This window comes from Chiloscyllium plagiosum, unplaced genomic scaffold (assembly GCF_037043375.1).
Source record: "Chiloscyllium plagiosum isolate Xiang-an unplaced genomic scaffold, Cpla_swu_hap1 HiC_scaffold_9, whole genome shotgun sequence".
Classification (NCBI taxonomy): domain Eukaryota; kingdom Metazoa; phylum Chordata; class Chondrichthyes; order Orectolobiformes; family Hemiscylliidae; genus Chiloscyllium; species Chiloscyllium plagiosum.
The window spans coordinates 120,746,540-120,766,364 of NW_028270147.1; the positions used below are offsets into that span (position 1 = coordinate 120,746,540).

The 19,825-nt window shown below is 42.7% G+C and overlaps 1 pseudogene; it reads right to left on the minus strand.

Annotated features, from left to right (window-relative positions):
• Positions 1 to 19,825, minus strand: part of LOC148149291 (centrosome-associated protein 350-like) — a 629,436-nt pseudogene that overhangs the window by 583,750 nt on the left and 25,861 nt on the right.

Here is a 19,825-nt window from a genome sequence, read left to right on the forward strand (position 1 = left end):
ACTGACCCTCCGACAATGCAGTACTCCCTCAGTACTGCACTGCACTCTCGGCCTGGATGATGGGCTGAAATCTCTGGAGTGGGATGTGAAGCCAAAACATTATGAGTCCGGGGGGAGAGTGCTCCCACTGAGGTCCAGTTGATATCTCCTGGTCCAATATTCAGCTAGGAGGGAGGGCTTTAGATTCTTGGGATGTTGTGACTGACCCTGGTGAGTTGTGACCTGGACAGAGGTTGCTCCTGAACAAAACTGGGGACTAAGCTCCTTCTGGAGTGAATTGCAAATGCTAGTTGGGAAGGTTTCAACTGATTTGGCAGGGCTGTGGAACCAAAAGGTAATATCAGAGACGAACCCTAAGCTCCAAGAATGCTGGGTGATAGATTTCACCAGAATGAGGAATCGTAACTTACTAGGCAGGGCCAGAGAGCGGGAAAGTTTAATCAATTCTGAACCAAAGTGACTGTGCATGTATGGGGCAACACGGTCTGTGGGAAACAAGACTGGAGAGTTACAGAGGCAGATTGCCATGTGGGAATCTGATGATTTCCCACCAACGGAAACCCGGCTCAAAGAAGGGCAAGATTGGGTTTTAAATGTTTTTGGATCCCAAGTGTTCATGAAAGATAGGAAATAGAGAAATGGTTGAGGATTGTTTATAGAGATCAGTGTGGAGCAGGAGTAAGTGAATGTCCCAGAAGGGTCAAGGACAGAACTTATTCACTCGAGATACAGAAGAAAAAAATGTGCAATCAGATTTCACTCTGGGTCACTGACTAGTGGGAGGGATGTAGAGGAACAAATCTACAATGTTGTGCAACTTGAAATGGTTCAGAAAAGATTTACAAGGATGTTGCCAGGGTTGGAGGATTTGAGCTACAGGGTGAGGCTGAATATGCTGGGGCTGTTTTCCCTGGAGCGTAGGAAGCTGAGGGGTGATCTTAGAGAACTTCATGAAGACATGAGAGGCATGGATAAGGGAAATAGACAAGGTCTTTTCTCTGGGGTGGGGCAGTCCAGAACTAGAGGGCATAGGTTTAGAATGAGATGGGAAAATTTTGAAAGGTACCTAACGAGCGACGTTTTTCGTGCAGAGAGTGGTGTGTGTATGGAATGAGCTGCCAGAGGAAGTGATGGAGGTTGTTATAATTACATTTAAAACACACCTGGATGGGTACATGAATAGGAAGGGTTTAGAGGGATATGGGCCAAGTGCTGGCTAATGGGACTAGATTAATTTAGGATATCTGGTCAGCATGGATGAGTTGGACTGAAAGTTTTCATACTGTACATCTCTATGACTGTATGATTCTATGACAAACACAACGACTGAGCTGCAAAACCGAACAGGATATTTTTATTGCAAATTAGCATTCCAAAAATAAAATCCAAACACAGTATTTATAAAATCTGGGAACAATTTAATTTCAATTGTAACCACAAAGATGATAGAGCTTTCTTTGAACGCTAGACAATTGTGGGATGAGAATTCAACAACCACCCACTCTGTCAAATGGTGTTGACGACGCTCTGATCTCATCAAAATATATTTGCAATCATCTTCATAACATGTAAGGGAAGAGAAACATTGAAAACTGAATTATCACGAGTGAGGGGCCATTAAAAACTCAGACCATGATGTTAAACACTGATGGAAATACAGCTTTAGATTGTTAAACAATATTTGAAATTGTACCAAACACTTTGTTGAAAACTTTCTGCATTGGTGATTTTATCAGTACCAGAGCAAGGAAGCAGCATCTGACACGTGAATTCTAACAAAGTAAAGATAACAGACACTTTATAAGGATCTGTCTCAAGAGTAAAATTCAACAGCAGAGATCTGTCCAGTGCTGGGAACATTTTGGACAAGTCAGCTGGTTTCCAGCTAATTACTGCAGCTTGAAAACTCCAGTATGATCAGAAAGAGAAAAAGGACAATGTGCAGATTGTTGAACAGGCCCCTACATCTGGGCCTGAGGCAGGAGCCCAAGCTCCAACACACTGGCCTCACTTCACACCAACCTTCACGCAGTGCGGGGTCATGAACTCGGCCATCAATCCCTCTGGGACCGGGACGGAGTGAGGGAACAGGGACAACTGTAGAAGAGTCAATAAGGAGTAAAGCAAGATGGAGAGGGTGTGTTGGAAAGTGTTTAATGGAGGGAACATACTTTGTGATCCCCAATACTGACATAGTCTATGCATATCACAGAATGAACAAAACAGCACACCGTGAAGACAATCAAAAGCCACATCAAAGCACTTCTTTTTTGAAAACTCATAGCATGCAGGACATTTTCATTGTGGTGCGATCAGTATCCTGGTCTGAAAGCTGTTCTCTCTCTCTCCTCGTTTCTACAGATGGAGCCGGTTAGATCCTCGCAGAGCCCCAGTTTATTTGTACTGTTCAGTAATGTGGGGATACCGATGGGGGGCTGGGGTACACCTGATGAAGGAGCAGCGCTTCAAAAACTTGTGATTTCAAATGAACCTGTTGGGCTAGAACCTGGTGTTGTGTGACTTCTGACTTTGTATTTTTCGGACACCGTGAAACAGCTGCCTACGCATAACTATAGAGTACTTGCACTGCAACTGAGGATTATGGGTAATGACTCCATCCATTAGCCATGAACAAACATGCAGTCATTCCAGTGGATTCCAGTGGGAATGACCTGTCAGTTGCTTCCTAGATATTACATGATTCACCACCACCCTCTCCAGGGCAATTAGGGAAGGGCAACAAATAACCTACATGTCAACGCCCACCACATCTCAGGAGAAATCAGAATAGATGGCATATCAAATGAGGCTTGAATTCATCTCTGGAAAGACTGGAGCCTCATCCAGAAACAGAGCCATGAAACGGGTGAACCTGGTTTGTCAGACAGGAAGGTGGGGTGTCCTTCAGATTGACACTAGGATCAGCAAAAAATGAATTACACTCAAAGATCTAACAAAGGGCTGTCAAAGCATGCCCCCAAACTGCAGAGAACAGCACTTTAGGCTTCGTGTCCCCATCTCCATCCTTGCTTGTTGCCCTTCCCTAACTGGTGAGTGGTGGTGGTGAGCCATGAGTTTCTTGAAGAGGATCTGACAGAGGAACAAGGTCATATCCTCGGCCTGAGCACAACTGCCTGACCTGCTGTGCTTTTCCAGGACCACACTTTTTGACTCCGAGCACAACTATCACTCAGGAGAATGAGCTGTGGCACAAGAGGAAACTTCGTAGTGTTGGAAAGGCACTGGCAGCCTGGTCAGCCTGCAGAGGGGCAGAAACAGATTTGATAATTGAGCTGATATCTTTCTGAGCTGAGATGCAGACTCAGGCTTTCAGAGCCACACAGTTTACATTGTTACATTGCTCCATGGGCAATGCTCCTGCCTCATCTTCAAAATGGTCATCGGATGAAAGCCACCTCAGAAATGAGAGCACAGAATCCAGGCTGAGACTGTGGGGCTCTGCTGAAAGTTGCACAGTCTCTGACACCATCATTTGAGGCTCCACCACCACCACACCCCGACCACACCCCCACTCCCACCTTACGTGGCTTGACAAGATCCCCATTCTGAAGAGATTCCCTCAGGTATCCTGTTCAAAGGCGTTTGGTATGATTTTTTTTATTGGTTAGAGTATTGAGTACAAGAGTTGGGAGGTCATTTTGCAGTTGTACAGGCCATTGGGTAGGCCACTGTTGGAATATTGCGTGCAATTCTCGTCTCTTCCTATCGGAAAGATGTTGTGAAACTTGAAAGGGTTCAGGAAAGATTTACAAGGATGTTGCCAAGGGTTGGAGGATTTGAGCTACAGGAAGAGATTGGACAGGCTGAGGCTGTTTTCCCTGAAGCGTCGGAGGCTGAGGGGTGACCTTATAGAGGTTTACAAAATTATGAGGGGCATGGATAGGATAAATAGACAAAGTCTTTTCCCTGAGGTCAGGGAATCCAGAATGAGTGGGCATAGGTTTAGGGTGAGGGGGAAAGATATAAAAGAGACCTAAAGGATAACTCTTTCACACAGAGGGTGGTACATGTATGCAATGAGCTGCCAGAGAAAGTAGTGGAGGCTGGTACAATTGCAACATTTAAGAGGCATTTGGGTGGGTATATGAATAGGAAGGATTTGGAGGGATATGGGCTGGGTGCTGGCAGGTGGGATTGATTGGGTTTTGGGATATCTGGTTGGACTGAAGGGTCTGTGTCCATGCTGTACATCTCTATGACTCTATGAATAGATTTATCTCGTCATTTGTTTCCTGTCTGTGGGACCTCACCATCTTGTCTGTGAAAGTGACTGCACTGTGCTCACAACTTTCAATATCCTGAGATGATTAAAAAAAACTGCACCAGCAAGCGTTCTCTCTCCATTATCATGTAAAAGGGGAGCAGTGAGCAAGTGATAATGCACGAGGTAAAAACAATGACTACAGGTGCTGGAAACCAGATTCTGGATCAGTGGTGCTGGAAGAGCACAGCAGTTCAGGCAGCATCCGAGGACAGGCAATGAGGAAAGGTTGGAAAGGCTGGCCTTGTTCTCACTGGAGTTGAGAAGAGTGAGGGGTTTTCCTGTCCCACTGTATTCTCCAACTCCCATCTGCTTCCCTCACGGGTCATAACCTCCTGCCCTTTACTACACAATGGATTGAACTGTACAGTCCTGAGGCCTATAACTTCCATCTGGAACAAAGTCTCCAAGTATCTCTGCCCCTCCTGAATGTATCATTTTTTTCAACTCAGCCTCCAAGTGGGAGTTCCTGTAGTTTTATACATTCACTACAGATGTATTTACGCTGAATCAGTTCAATTCAATAAATATATTGATCTCACTTACAAATGAAAAATATCCAGTCCTTCATTGGACCAGTAATTGTCTTCAATCTCTGTTTTGAAGTTTCAGTACTTTCCATTTATTAACCTTCCCTAATGGACATGTCCTGAAGCAGTCTATTTAGACAGTCCCTCATACTAAACAATTCCCAGCTGATCTGCTTACCAGACTCCTATTTTCATGTTTATCATTTTGCTTCATTCAAACCAAGTGCATGTGCAGGCTCCCAGCAGCTGACGTGGCAGTTCCAAATCAGTTTGGAAAAGCAAAGGTAGATTCCTTCCGCGAGTTCACCGAACTCCCACATGGACCAAACTTCCCAGCATTCCCCTCTGTGCTGGCTGCACTCAGTGCTAGCTGCAGTATTAAGGCTGCCCTGTATTAATACTGTTTCTGATTTATATCACTCCATTCTGTTGTGCTGTTGTTCAGGATCTGGGTTAAGCTCACTCATTTCTCAGTCGAGAGCTTCCTTCTTTCAGCCTGACAGAGACTTTACATTTGCAACCAGCAAATGGGACTTCAATGTTGGAATCTGTTTTCAGGATTGATGGGCTCGATAGTTTGATTCAATGAGATGAGGTAAGAAATACCTGTGACTCTTGTTGCAATCCAATCTTTTCTGTCTAATCTCTTCAGGGGTCAGCATTTTTGGTGTAACCCTTCTTCAGGACTCAGGGTGGGTTTTAGGGGAGCTGTGTGGTGAGGTGGGGACAGGTTGAGAAATGTAGAGAGTATGACCTGATTGGTTGATGGGAGAGATGAATCGCGCATGATGTGAAATTGAGTAATTTTGGTGTGGGGAGGGGCAGCTGACAGGGATGCCCCCTGTTGCTGCGACTGTTTACCTTGGTACTTGAACCACTGGCAGAGACTGTCTGAAAAGACCCTGAAATAACGGCACTAAAGGTGGGAGTTGGGGAAACAAAATCACTCTCTATACGGACAATGTCCTACTGTTTTTAGCTAACCCCAAATAGTCCATACCCCAGCTAATACAAAACATTAAATTATTCGGCAGCTTTTCAGAATACAGAATAAATTTTCCAAAATTGGAAGTCCTGCCTGTGGGGGGATTGGTGGAGGTACTGAAGCTGGAGGAATGAATGGAGTTTCCTTTTAGATGGTCACAGAAAGGTTTTCTCTATCTGGAAATTTTTATTACCCCTCACTTCCCGCAACTGTATGGAGCTAACTTTGTGTCGCTGTTTGAGAATGTAAAGCAGGACTTGCTGCGATGGGAGGGAATAACCAGATCATGACTCGCCGTATAGCCTTGATTAAAATGAATGTTGTTCCTTGGTTGTTATATCCTGTGAGGATGCTCCCTTTGTTCTTACCCAACCAGGTGCTGCGGAGGTTTGCGGGATGGCTTGGATCATTTATTTGGCGCTGTAGGCGCAACTTAATTAGATTTATCAAGTTGCAACGTCCATAGGATATGGGGGTGTGGTGGACCTCCCAGATCTGAGGAGATATCAAATCGGCACCCTGCTGCCATATGTACGTGAATGGGTGCGTAATGACTCAAAGTCGATGTGGCTTGATCTTGAGGCCTCACAGGCGAGGTGTCCCTTCAGAAGCTTACTATTCATGGATAAGATGAGATCAGTAGATGCGCATTGTGCAAGTCTGATTAGCATAAATACGGTAAAGCATGGAGGATAATGCGGCAGGGTGGGGGCAATTTGCCATTCACCCCGTTAGTGGGAGCTCCAGGATTTAGACTGGAATCAAAGGTCTCTGGTGTCAGAGCATAGAAGCGGAAAGGAATCCCCTGTCTGGGAGATTTATTTGAGGGAGAGGTCTTGATGTCTTTTAGCCAATTAGGTCAGAAATACGGAATCCCCAAGAGGGACCTTTTCTGATATTTCCAGGTTAGGGATTACATACAGAACACTATGTTCTTGACCCAGCCTGACAAGTCGGAGAGAATGAAGAGTGCTCCGATGTGGGGGCAGTCTTTCAGTTCGTACCACATATCATCTGCAGAGAGGGAATGCCTTGGGGGACATGGAGAAAGTCAAGGAAATTTAGAATCAGGAGTAAGGGAAGAAATCTCATCGGAAATGTGGGAAGACGTATGAGGGGATGTAAAGAAAATTTCAATCTGCGTTAAGGCACAAGTGATGCAATTGAAGATCCTCCCCAGGGCCCAAATGGAGCCAGAGAGATTAGCAAAGTTGAAGAAAGTGTCTTCCCTGAAATGACCCAAATGTAAAAACAGCATTGACATTCTTACACATTGCTTTTGGTCCTGTTACAAGATCCGCGGATCCTGGGGGGCCATAGTGAATGAGCTGGAGACAATCCTGGGAACGGAAGTTTGAGAGGATCTGGTGTCCCTCCTTTTGGGACGACCGAAACTTCCCTCTTTGGGTGAGCATGGGAGGAGGTGATTCAACATTCGTACACATTGTGAGAGGAAGGACATCCTAATGAAATGAATATCAGCAAAGCCTCCAGGTCTTGCAGGGTGGCACAGACTTGTGATGGAGCACGTCCCACAAGATTACCTGACAGTATGGGGCACCACGGAATGGAGCGATTTTATAAGACATGGCGGCCCTTTCTAATTTACATCAACATGGATCTGTCGGCAGTACTGATTAGGGCCTTTATATAGGCACGAGGTCTGTATGTGGTGGTCCGGGGACCCCGGGGAGTTGGTGGGTGGGGGAGTGGTCTCGTAAATACGGGTATATAATCACTGTTGCTCTTGTGGACAGGAGCCTTGTTGGAGGGTGCGGCAAATGGAGTCATGTAATGTAGTACAATGTACAGCAATTTACTTTTCATGGATTGTAATTAAGATTAGATTACATACAGTGTGGAAACAGGCCCTTCGGCCCAACAAGTCCACACCAACCCACCGAAGCGTAACCCACCCATTCCCGTACATTTACCCCTTTACCTAACACTAGGGGCAATTTTAGCATGGCCAATTCACCTGACGTGCACATCTTTGGACTGTGGGAGGAAACCGGAGCACCTGGAGGAAACCCACGCAGACACGGGGAGAACGTGCAAACTCCACACAGTCAGTCGCCTGAGGCGGGAATTGAACCCGGGTCTCTGGCGCTGTGAGGCAGCAGTGCTAACCACTGTGCCACCGTGCCGCCCACCACATTAAATTTAATGTTAGTTTATTTAATTTGCGTTTGTGCTGATTTGGTTTTAGTTAAGCAAATATGAGACAACTGTATCTTGAACAACAGCCGGCGGTTTATTGACATTACTGTATTATAATATAATATTTTTCAATAAATATTTACTAAAAAAAGAGGAACATTAGGGAAAATTAACAGATAGAAGCAGCATGCAACAGAAATGATCAGGAGTGGTGAGAAAGGAGGGAGAAAGAGAGATTCCTGTAGTATGGAGAGAGAGAGAGAGAGAGAGTGAGAGTGAGAGAGAGCAAGAGAGAGTGAGTTCTGAAGGAGAGAGAAAGAGAGAGAGAGAAAGTTCTGAAGAAGTTCTGAATCAGTGCAAGTGATCTCAAAAGCTGCTCAAAGTTTGCAACTTTTTCCTGAAAACGAATATCACAAATACAGTCCATTTACATGAATAAAAATCAATTGTCCTTTCTGAAATAATTTAGATTAGATTACATTACAGTGTGGAAACAGGCCCTTCGGCCCAACAGGTCCACACCGCCCCGCCGAAGCGCAACCCACCCATACTCCTACATTTACACCTTACCTAACTCTCCGGGCAATTTAGCATGGCCAATTCACCTGACCTGCACATCTTTGGACTGTGGGAGGAAACCGGAGCACCCGGAGGAAACCCACGCAGACACGGGGAGAACGTGCAAACTCCACACAGTCAGTCACCTGAGGCAGGAATTGAACCCGGGTCTCTGGCGCTGTGAGGCAGCAGTGCTAACCACTGAGCCACCGTGCTGCCCATTTAAAACCAAAAAATAAAATCAAGACTTATCATAATGAAGTAAGTGCAAGTATTTAAAATCCTCAATACCTCTGCCTTCCACTTCAGTCATGCAGATATAGTCCTCCTCACTCAGAGGGAGTATTCAGTGTCTGATATCAGCCATTGTTTCAACTCTCAGAGCTAACATACACCAAACACATATTATTGCACCACTAGATATACTTTTTAAAAAGGTAAATGTAGGTGTAAATACAAAAACAAAATTGAATGTGCAAACTTCTTTGAATTCAAGTCTATGCTACAGTTTGGATAAATAAATGGGATCAGGTTGTATATGAATAGGTAGGGAGAAAGATTGGCACTTCTGGTATCCACATCCTGCCAGTCGGCTGACGCCAGTAAGGATCGATATCCCATACCAGCTACTTATTGAGGAAATTCTATGCCAGATGTCAAAACTCAATCAGAGAGAGGAGTTCAGAGGCCGAGGTGGATTCTCTTCTGCTCGGGGCATGAGGTTTGGTTTCCTTCTGGAGTCCACAAGTTGGCTGATGGCATGGCCCGTGTTAGGATAACATGAGTTTTAACTGTTGCCCGTGAATCTGATTCAGTACATTTATTGTGTCTTTTATCAGAGCTTCAAAAATATCATCTGCCAACTGCATCTTCACACAAAGCTCATCCTGATCATAATTCACCCATTGGGCTTCCTCCTCATAAAGCTCTTGAACCTGCCAGAAAAACAGAGGGGGTGTTATTGTTTTTATATCAAGATTTATTTGTTACAGCTCTTTCCTTTCGTACCAAGCAGTGTTTGCCCTGAAATCACTCAGACTTCAGGCCACCCACTTTCCTTGTGTCCAGGATCACACAAGTGGCCATTCCCACACAGCAGTGGAGCTTGGACAGGAGTTCTGGAGGGCTCACTGTGAGATCAATGGAGAGTCACTAGTTATTCTTGTACAAAACAATACCAAGGCTGGGAAGGTTAAGGACTGGCTACATAAATTAGGTCTGACCTGAATATTTCCAGCATTTTTTACTTTTATTTGATAAACGAGGCCTGCGTTCTCTTGAGTATTGATGACTAGGGGATGGATCGATAGAAGTGACTGAGATGATTAAACGATTTGACAGCGAAGGAAGTGAGAAACTAATTCCTTTAGCGAGGCATGCCAGAAATAGGGCATGCAGGAAAATAAGACTTAGGTTGGTTAGGGGGTGATGTGAAGAAGCCTTTTGTCACACAAACAATACTAAAATAATCGGGTTCCCTCTGGCCTTAAAAACTATTGTGACTGTTACAGCATTTCAATATGAGTGTTGAGGGATATTTGTAAGGTCAAGTAACAGTTAGGAGCAATTAGGAAATCAATATACAGAATTAAGATACAAATCAGCTATGATTAGGAGTACAAGAACAGACTGAAGGGTGCTGCTGGCTTAATCCTGTTCCTACCTGGTTTTGAATTTGATTCCAACGTCACAACTCCTCAAACCAGTGAGATCAATCACCAATGTTGCCAGTAACATAATAAACGAGTGGAGATGTTTTACTCAGCACGCACAACCAGAAAGGAATACCCACCACAAGGAAAGAGCTGGTGAGTGTAACTGAATTACATGTTGTAACTTTAGGCTGGCCCTCTGCCCTGGTGTAGCTGTGGCCTGACGGTATCTCTACTTGAGCTGATGCAGAGCAGAGACTTTCAACCCTTGCCTAATGGACACACACTGTCAGCTGGAAGTGTTTGATCCAAAGAGGGAAAAAAAGCAATGATTTGATTTTTTTGGCATATCAAGCACCCAATTTTTTAAAACTTCAGTGTTGGGATGCATGCTGCCCCTCCCCATTTCTCTACGGAAAGATATTTTTCTTGAAGTGCTGCAGCCTACGTGTTGAAGGTACTCCCACAGCACTGCAAACTCAGGGATTCCAGGAGATTAAACATGTAAACATAAAAGGAAAGGTGATATCTGACCAAGTCAAGGTGGTGGTGTGGCCTGAAGATAACGGTGTTCTTACAGACCTGTTAAACTCATCAATCTGCTGACACATGTTGTGCTGTGACACACCAACACATGGGAACGACTGGAAAGGTCTGCAAAAACTGTCTTCTAATTTTTCTATACTTTTGATTTTGGACTCAGATGGGAATAAAGCAATTTTAAAACCCAAGGATTGTTCAGGGATTGCTGGCACTTCACAGTAGCAAGTTCCTTGACATGCACTAAGTGCTACTCACACAGTTCAAGCAGTATTAGATGGCTTTCAGACAAGCTGCAGCCAAGGGCTGTGTTCAACGGGAGCTTCAGTCAATAGTAAGTAGCTAACTAGTCACTAGGCCACAGACAAATATCCTTTGGACAAAAATGGAGATTGGCTCCCGGGTAACTGATCAGCTGGGGCTGTATACAAATGAATTGAGAAATCACCAGATCTCCACAAGTTAAGGATCTGTCTCTGCAGTAAAAAGCCTGAAGAAAACCAGCTTCTTTTCCCTTCAGCACTTGCTGTAATCTGTGGCTATTAATTAATAAGTTACAGACTTGTACACGTGTGAACTAGTCACCCTGTGCCTTCTGAAAACCAATGGAAGCATCTGGAGAAGGAAGATCAAGGAACAGCATTCTGATCAGCACAAGGATTATCTCAGGAAAAGCCATCAATAGGTAACATTGGAAGTATGTTCCCAGTCTTTCCCTTTATGCAAAACACCCAGTGCACTTTGTCCCTGTCTTTCTGTCTGTGTATGTGTAATGAGGAATGCATGTGGGAGGGGTTGTTAGTTTTAGTTAGTAGTTATATGCCAGTGGTTGGTAATTATTTGCATTTTTTGTAACAAAATGTAACTCTTGTTAAGCAAAGAACCCTGACCTGTACTTACTGTAAAACTGGGTCTAAAAGACAGGGAAGTGAGGAACCAAAAGAGAAAATGCTAGAAAATCTCAGCAGGTCTGGCAGCATCTGTAAGGAGAAAAAAGAGCTGACGTTTCAAGTCTAACTGACTCTTTTCTCTCGTTACAGATGCTGCCAGACCCAATGAGATTTTCCAGCATTTTCTCCTTTGGTTTCCGATTCCTGCATCTGCAGTAATTTTCTTTTATTAGGTAAGTAAGGAATTCAATGTACTTCTGAATTTCTTTGAAACTTTTGTGGCAACTAATGAATAGCAGGTATTGAGTTTCAGCAAATTACTCCAGCGAGGGCCAAGTTTTCAATTCAGTCAGAAAGTTGAAGCATTTTCTGGACAAATGCAGGATAGCCAGACAGGTAAGCCAAAGACAGATAAAGCCTTTGTCATTTGAAATAATAGAAAATTCAGATGTACGATGAGGTGTTCATAATTGTGATGCAGTGGTACAATATAAAACTGAACAGTTCCTAAACTGAAGCACTTACCAAAATATGGTCCACCCGATCACGTTATTTGTTGCCAAATTTCTTCAACTTCTGCCAAGCCGTCTTCTGATGTTGCTCTTCGTTCAACCCAAATAACTTTAAAACTTCATTAGAAATGAAGATCTGTGGGTAGAAGCACAGGAGAAATGGCAGCTGTTGCACACACCCTAAATACAGACCAAACCACCCCCAATCCATTAGCCTTCCCTAAAACTACTCAATGAAGACTTTGATGCTTCGACCTTCTAATTCTTCCCCCATTCTGAATTATGTAAAATTGGATGGAACTCAAAGCATGTTCAATGAAACAAAAATCTGCGACATGCTTTAAAACTTAATTATAATTGAAATGAATATCAGTAGTGAGATCCAAAAGCACAGACAATACTACTTTAAGGTAACATGCGATGCTCCCAAATTGAGAGAAGGTTTGACATTTTCCCTTGCTTAAGACCTTGGCTGAGAAATGATTAATTATTCACTGATTGATTTACTGCATTTCATAGTTCAGCACTTTGCCAACAGCATCTTCGAAGAAACCTCTGCTTTGTCAAATTCCAAAAATGTTCTGCCTTTAATTGAAAGTAGGCAGCTAACTGAAGATCAGCGCTGTGGAAAGTCTCACAATAAATATTGGGGCTGACATGGATTCATACAGCGCACCCAGCATTTCAAGAAGGTCAAATCATTCTCAATTTAACAGATGAGTGCTTAAAAGCTATATGACCTAACCACTGACCACTGCCTCACATGGCTCCAAGCAGGAAGATTTTGATAGGTTTCTCGGCTAACACTGTCAAAGGCAAGTAACATGCCCAGAAATGTTGGTGTGTGAAACAGCTCAGACTGAAGATACATTAGAGTCGAGTTATAAAGACAAAACAAAGGAAATGAACAGTCCCAAATTTGCTCTGTGAATGAAAAGCTGATTTCCACATACCCATTCTCAGTCCCTGGCAAAGTGCAACACTTCACAAACTGTGCTCAAAGGGAAGTCAGGCTAGACAATGAGCAGCTTGATGTTGACTTTAGACCGTGGTAAAAAGTTCACATTGCAGTGTTTCAAGTCTGAGTTACTGGGAGGAGTGATCCAGTGTACACTTCAATGTCAGTGCCATAGTAAAATAGAAGTTGCATTGTTGTAATAGTAAAGAACTTGGTCTGCGTGCTGGACAATACTTTGTAACCAATGCTCAAGTCACCGACCTTAACCTCAAATTGTCAAAAACAACTTGCAAACATATATAACTTTTCACACTTGTACCATGTTGTTCCCAACCTTTGAAGTATAGCTACTAATTATAATATCATCAAAAGCTGCAACAAACTTTCACACAGCAAGTTACCACAAATTAGAGAAATGGTTCAGTAAATGTTTAGTCATACAGACTCATGTAGGAGATTGAACAGGACCATGAGGGAGAACTCCACTCCTCTTCAAAGTAGCACTAAAAATCTTTTTAAAAAAACTCTTGCCTAATCAGATAAGAACAAAGGCCACATAAACAAAAACAATTTAAGCCACGTTAAGTTGCATAAGATCTTAGAATACTTTGGTCAATTTTGGGAATCTCAACATCGTGCAAATTCTCAAGATGTTATCAGGAAAAGAGGTACAAACATGAGCACAGATTGAGAAGTTCAACCTTTAAGGCTTTCTTTATCTGAAAGTTATGGAATGACCCATGATTCTAAATTCTAGATTCCAGATCAAGATTCTAGAGAGTTTTAAGAAGGTGAATAATAATCAAATCTTGTATTATCAACCAATGGAAACAGCAATAGAAAGACTGAAACGATAGAGAAGAATTTGAAACAAAATACTGAGTGGCTGGAAGGGACACCATATATTATGTAAATAGAAACAGAATCTGCAGATTCTCAGACTGGGCAAAGTTATGACAATGGGGTTTAATGGATAACAGTATGATGATGATGAGGCTGATAAATTAATAATGGGAGATTACAAACAGTGGAGGAGAAAGGGGCTTTGGATTTTTAGAGAAGGGGCAAAATGGTAAATTGAACTCAATACAGTCATCAGGATCGAGATAATGTTTTTAACATGCTCTGTTATACATATCATCAATCAGAGCTGCTGTGGAGCACTACTAACCCATACCTTTCTTGCTTAACTAAGAAAAAATAATTTTGTTTTCAAATGCAAAATCTGGGTCTCACCTCACAATAAGCTCTTCTGCTGACACTCTCGTCATCCTTCCATTTATAATTCCCAAAGTCTGGGGGTATTTGCAAATCCCCCAGATCATGGCCAAGTTCCTGCCATTTGCACAACTCCTCAGCCACTCCATGAACCAGTGTCTAAATCTCGACAGCATCTTCAGCAAAAGCAAAGTTAATTTCCCCTTGGATTTTTCTGGTCTGACGTAGTTTCTGTTGAAGATCCACCCAATGGATGTTAACAGCTCTCCTTACAATCAAATTCAACTTGGACACTAACATTAGCGGATAAGAGATATATGCAAACCTGCATAACTCTTGGCGACACTTCTCACAACCTGTTCAACAACTTTAATCAAACCTGCTGTACCACTGACAAAGCCTCACGCAATGGACACGCTGACCACTTGGGAGCCACAGTGTCACCAAACACATCAATTCCTCAGACCTGCAGTACCACCGTACATACCGGCCGATCACACAGCAGAACTATGTGGGCAGTCAGTAACGGTGAGCATGGTTAGAACCATATTGAGGAAAAAGCCAAAATGAGAAGCTAGAGATTAAAAGCTTGCAAAAGATGTGCATTTGAAGGACAGGAGAGGAATGGGATTTGGAAATGAATTCTGCCATCGGGCTACTATACATGGCCATGATTTAGGTTAACTCTAGAAGAGAAATGAAGACCACAAGAGGTTGAAGGATGATGTTAGACTTAAAGTCACAAAGAGAGACAGGGATTCATCATGAAGGGCTTTCTTAAATGTGCAAATTAGATTGGAGATGTTGAAAAATTGGGAGGCAAAGGTCAATTAAGGACAGTCTGATAATTTTCAGAATAAGCGCTCTTTCCAGACGTTTGGAAGTGCTCACATTCATGGAGTATAAGGACAGAAATCTGACCAGAAGAGGATGGAATGGTCAAGTCTCTGGGTGAGAGTTGTAGATGATGAGGCAGGAGGCATGTAACTTTACAGAGACAGGTTTGTGATTAGTAAATGCTGGGTTTACTCAACGCTGGAACATGCTGCTGAGATATAAAGGGTGTGGACCAGCTGAGGATAGCAAATGAGAGGCTGGAGTGGCAAAGTGTTTTAAAAAATTCTCAAGGTCAGGTTCGTAGGAGAGTAGTCTGACACAGAACAAACGACCAAGAGGCGAGACTGCTAGAATATGGGCATTTTATTCCCCGCAGCGTCGCACAACGGGTCTGGCTTATACTCACTCTACATGTTACAAAAACTGGGAGCCGTCAGTTCTCGTAGAGCGGTTGCCAACAACCCACGCTCGGCGGTTAAACGTAACCCCGGAGCAGACTCACCGAACTGGAGACTTTTCCGGCTGATATACTCTTTTCCAGATATAAACATTCATGTGAACAGCAGAAAAACACATTCCATTCTGGTTACATACAGATAATAACAGCAGAGCAAGGCTAAAAAACACATTCCATTCTGGTTACATACAGATAAGAAGATTCACACGGGACTAAGCAACACCTCCATTCCGGTTAGATTCACACATGTATTGGGACATAATTTTTAACCGTTTCACCACACAAAGGGACACAGCTGGAGAGTCAGATACAGGCAAACCTGTTGGAGTTGACTTTCCTTTGTTGAATACTTCAGTGGTGTGCAATTTTTTCTGAAAAGCTAGTGACATTCTTTCTCCAATTTAGACAGGTGCAGCATGACTGAAGTTACAGACCAATGAAATCAAACTTGCACAGGCATTCAGCTCCTACTGTTCAACTTCAGAGATTCCAAAGGAAACTGACAGAACGAGATGTTAACAGACAATCTACCACACCGATGCTGACTTAACTCTGGGCTGTCGGCCTCAATTACAGTGACAATACAGTAATAAGCCAAACGAGAGGGAAAACCTCCTGTGACAGAACTCATGTCATCATCCCACCATGCAAGGTGGTGGAACTTGCAAAGAAAACTAGATTCTTCCGTGTTAACAAAGTGGCCACATAGTCTTGTGTAAACAACATCCAAGCTCTCTCACTGATTACAACTTTTGCTGCTTCTCAACTCTGCAAGTGATATGCAACCACCAGCAGTGAAAGGAATTCAAATCTGAAACTTCAGCCTCCCTGAGAGGGTGAGTGGGAAACTACACTGGGCTATTGTGTCAAGGTACCATTGAGAAAGATGATAATTCCAACATCTGACCTATGCTGAATAAATGGATGACAGCAGTTGCTTGGGAAATGTGATTTCCTTGAATGAATGAGACAGGCAAAGTAAAAGGCCAGGTTTACACCTTGCTTCTTCTGCATTAATCCAGACTGATGACATTTACACATCAATACATCACCTCACATGTGCCATGACAATCAGCGATACCAAAGTGCACTTGAAAGTAGTCAGAACCACAGTAAATGCATTACTGTCTCGAAGAGAAAACAAACAAACAAGAAACAGAGGCTAACATTACCTTTCGATTCGGGAATCTTCTTCCTTGTCTCTCTCTTTCCCATGAGCTCCTTGTCCCAAGCAGCCAGAGCCTGATTTTCCATTTGCTGGATCGCAGCTTCCTCAGCATCGAGCCGCCGCTTCCACTCCAGCAGCTCCTCTGCATGTCGTCGCCGATGCATCAGTTTCTGCTCCCGTTTAGTGAGGAACCTGATGGACATGCAAGCAGGACGGGGGAGAGAGAAAGGAAGTGTCAGCTAGCTGCCGATATTCATTTCTAAAATCGGACATTAACCTGCAGCTCAAAATGTATAATTCTTACTTTTTAAATTCAACACTGTTTGGGTTATAGTTTCACAACACAAACAAAATTCAGGGCAAGGTCTCCTTGTACACTTCACACATCCGAGAACATTGCAGCACTACTGCATGTAAATAGACTCAGAGCAGTTAATCAACACATTCAAAAGGATTTCCTCCAAGTTTGCTGATGCAATATTAGTCAAAACAGTCAACTTCAATCTGCAATGCTGATCTTCAAAAAAACTTCAGTCTGACACAGATTTCCCCACCCCACTGAAATTGGTAACCTGGCCCGGCCCAGGGATTGGTACTGGGACATTAGTGAACTGTGATCTCAAAGGAAGTGAGCAAACAAAATTCTGATAGCCTGGTCCTCAAAGTTTAGTAAGAGGTTTGAGACAAGTCAGATGCTATGCCTTCTTGCATTTAGCTCAATTGCATTTCCTATTTACAGTACATGTTTTGCAAAGTGTAAAGAATTATGTGTCTTTTTGCCATAGTGGGGGATTTTTATCCTAGTTTATCACAGTTGTTGCCTCTCGCTCCCCAAGTCAAATTATTAGCATCTGTAACAAAACAAAGAACCGCAGATGCTGAACATCTGAACCAAAGAAACAAAGTGCTGGAGAAACTGAGCAGGTCTGATAGCATCTGTGAAGAGAAAGAAAGGTTATGTTTTAAGTTCACTAACTCTGTCTGCGAACAACAGGTCACTGGACTTGAAACATATAACGTCTTTTTCTCTTCAGTGATGCTGCTGGACCTGAGTTTCACCAGCACTGCATTTTCTATAAAACTTTATTTATAAAACAGAACGGAAAAATAATAATCCGCAAAAGTGAGTCAAAAGCGTTAACGTGAACACAGTTTCCACACTTGAGTTACACAAGGACACCTCAGTTTAAAAACAAGATTTAACTCACAGTAGCATTCCATCTCAAAATGAGCCAAGTTACACCAGTAATAAAGCTCACCCACCCAATTAGGCACTTCAGCACAACATCCTGCAGTGTTGGACACAACCACCTTTATCAAAGAATGATCACATGTCACAAAATTGTCGGCCGAGAGCATGTCTCTTTAAAGGAGCTGAAAACAAACTCTCAATTCTTGCGAGGTTTTTTGATCATACCTAATTGAACACTTAAATCGCAGAGAAAAATCTTTGTTTTTTAAAAATGTTTGTGGGACACATCCCACATCTTGTTAAAGGTTCGGTTTGGTCTGATCCATAGAGACAAAGGTCAAGCAAGCATCACACTTTCCCTTCACTTCTACAAAGGGCGAGCATCCCATTTCTTCAGGATTTAAAGAATTTTGGAAATTGTTTGTAAAATCAATGATCACATGAAAGAAGTGGACAATAAATGTATGCAATAAGAGTGAAGCCTGCGACAGCAGATTTTTCTTTGGAGGGCAGTGTGCCCGCTTTCCAAATTCTGGGAGCAGATACATTTACAAGCTATATTGGCGTACAGTCAAGTTCCTTACTGAACAGTGACAGGATTGGACAGAGTCGGCATGGATTTAAAAGAGGGAAATCATATTTGGCAAATCTACAGAAATTCTGAGGATCTAATGAGTAGAATTGATAAGGGGCAACCAGTGGGTGTTACTTTGACTTCAGAATGCTTTTGATCAGGTCCCACGTAAAAAAATTAGCATATAATGTGAGAGATGGGGGGGGGGGGGGGAGTGTATTTGCATGGACAGAGAGCCAGTTGGCAGACAGGAAACAAAGAGCTGGAATAAACAGGCCATTTTCTGAGTGGCAGCCAGTGACCAGTGATGTACGACAGGGATCAGTGGTTCAAACCCAGTTATTCACAATATATACTAATGATTTAGATGAGGGAACTATTACTATTTCTAAGTTTGTGGGCGACACAAAGCTGGGTGGAAGGGGAAACTGTGAGGAGGATGCAGAGATGCTTCAAAGTGTGATTTACATAAGTTGAGTGATTGGGAAAATGAATGGCAGATGAAAGATAATTTTGATAAATGTGAGATTTTTGGTTGCAAAAACAGACAGCGAGATTATCTGAATAGATTAGGAAAGGGAGAGTAAAAACAAAGGGTGTCTTTGTACACCAGTCACTGAGAGTAAGCATGCAGATGCAGCAGGTGGTGAAGGCAAATGGTATGTTGGCCTTCATGGTGGGGTAGGCCAGAACCAGTGGTCATAGTCTAAAGGATATAGGTTAGGCTATTCAGAACTGAGATAAGGAGAAATTTCTTCATACAGATAGTGTTGAATCAACAAAATTCTCTGCCACAAAATGTATTTCAGGACAACACATTGAATATTTTCAAGGGTTAGATATAGTTCTTAGGGCGAAAGAGATCAAATGGTATGGGGAGAAATTGGGACTAGGGTATGGAGTTGGATGATCAGTCATGATCATACTGAATAACAGAGCAGGCTCAAGGGGCTTATTATTATCTTGCTTTTCATGTTACAAACAGCAAAAATATACAAATACTTCTAAAACATGTTAATTACTTATCTGGATCACAAAAGAAAAAGCTTATTCTTTTTTACAGCCTCTTTAAAGGTTTACACAAGCATAATTATTACGAAATTCCAGTGGTATTTAATTCACCCTGGGAGAAAGTGCTAGTTTCTATTAGCTTTCCAATATTACAACATTCACACAACAAACATAATTCACACTTCAAATTCTGCAAAATTTTTCAACGATTTCACTAATTCTGGGTGAATTTCTTTCAGAAATGTAGCACAGCCGACATGTAATCTAAACGTTCACATCACATTGTATAAGACAAAGAGAT